A 2,051-nucleotide genomic window follows, 5' to 3' on the forward strand; every position below is an offset into this window, starting at 1 on the left:
CCAGTGACCCACGCGACCCTGAAAAGGAAGAAGCGTGTACAGAAAATGGATGGATGGATAACTCCAGGTTCTGTTCTGAGCCTCAGAGTCAGAATCATACATCATGTTTGCTGGCGGCCATCTTGAAACAGTTTAACAAACATCCAGTGATTATTTTCTAAAGGTTTCTTTTAAAGTTCATCCATTGTTTTGTAGGATATTTTGCTAACAGAGACAAAGAAGTTGTGGTATTTAAATAAAATCTGATATTTAAATCGCGATCAGGGTCTCCGGGCCCTCAGGGGTCGGTGTGTTTGTACTGAAGACTGGCCACGTGGTGAAGAGGCAGCGTGCTGCTGGACAGAGAGCCTGAGGGACACCAGCAGCACAGACAGGACTGCAGGGACACAGAGAGACACAGGAGGACAGGGGGACAGGGAGAGTCAGGTTAAATGAGCAGTCCTTGTTTTATCTGATAAAACTGAAACTGTCAGGTCAAACAGAGAAAAGCCACAACCAGTCATTTACCATGTTAAACCAAACTGTTACCATGTTAAACCAGACATTTACCATGTTAAACCAGACATTTACCATGTTAAACCAGACATTTAACATGTTGAACCAAACCTTTACTATGTTAAACCAGACATTTACCATGTTGAACCAGACATTTACCATGTTAAACCAAACTGTTACCATGTTAAAACAGACATTTACCATGTTAAACCAAACTGTTACCATGTTAAACCAGACATTTACCATGTTAAACCAGACATTTACCATGTTAAACCAAACTTTTACCATGTTAAACCAGACATTTAATATGTTAAACCAGACATTTACCATGTTAAACCAGACATTTAACATGTCAAACCAAACTTTTACCATGTTAAACCAGACATTTACCATGTTCAACCAAACCTTTACCTTGTTAAACAAGACATTTACCATGTTAAACCAGACATTTAACATGTTAAACCAGATATTTAACATGTTAAACCAGACATGTAACATGTTAAACCAAACCTTTACCATGTTAAACCAGACATTTACAGTAATATGTTAAACCAGACATTCAATATGTTAAACCAGACATTTACCATGTTAAACCAAACACTTACCATGTTAAACCAGACATTTAACATTTTAAACCTAACATTTACCATGTTAAACCAAACCTTTATCATGTTAAACCAGACATGCAATATGTTAAACCTGACATTTAACATGTTAAACCAGGCATTTAGCATGTTAAACCAAACCTTTACCATGTTAAACAAGACATTTACCATGTTAAAATAGACATTTAACTTGTTAAACCAAACCCTCACTATGTTAAACCAGACATTTACCATGTTAAACCAGACATTTACCATGTTAAACCAGATATTTAACATGTTAAACCAGACATGTAACAAGTTAAACCAAACCTTTACCATGTTAAACCAGACATTTAACATGTTAAACCAGATATTTAACATGTTAAACCAGGCATTTACCATGTTAAACCAGATATTTAACATGTTAAACCAGACATGTAACATGTTAAACCAAAACTTTACCATGTTAAACAAGACATTTAACATGTTAAACAAGGCATTTACTATGTTAAAACAAACATTTGCATTGTTAAAATAGACATTTACCATGTTAAAACAGATATTTAACATGTTAAACCAGACATGTAACATGTGAAACAAAACCTTTACCATGTTAAACCAGACATTTATCATGTTAAACCAGATATTTAACATGGTAAACCATATGTTTACCATGTTAAACCAGATATTTAACATGTTAAACCAGACATTTACCATGTTAAACCAGACACCTAACATGTTAAACCAAACATTTACCATGTTAAACCAGACATTTACCATGTTAAACCAAACATTTACCATGTTAAACCAGACATTTACCATGTTAAACCAGACATTTAACATGTTAAACCAGATGTTTACCATGTTAAACCAGATATTTAACATGTTAAACCAGACATTTACCATGTTAAACCAAACATTTACCATGTTAAACCAGACATTTACCATGTTAAACCAGACATTTAACATGTT

Source organism: Austrofundulus limnaeus, unplaced genomic scaffold (genome assembly GCF_001266775.1).
Source record: "Austrofundulus limnaeus strain Quisiro unplaced genomic scaffold, Austrofundulus_limnaeus-1.0 Scaffold2929, whole genome shotgun sequence".
Lineage (NCBI taxonomy): Eukaryota > Metazoa > Chordata > Actinopteri > Cyprinodontiformes > Rivulidae > Austrofundulus > Austrofundulus limnaeus.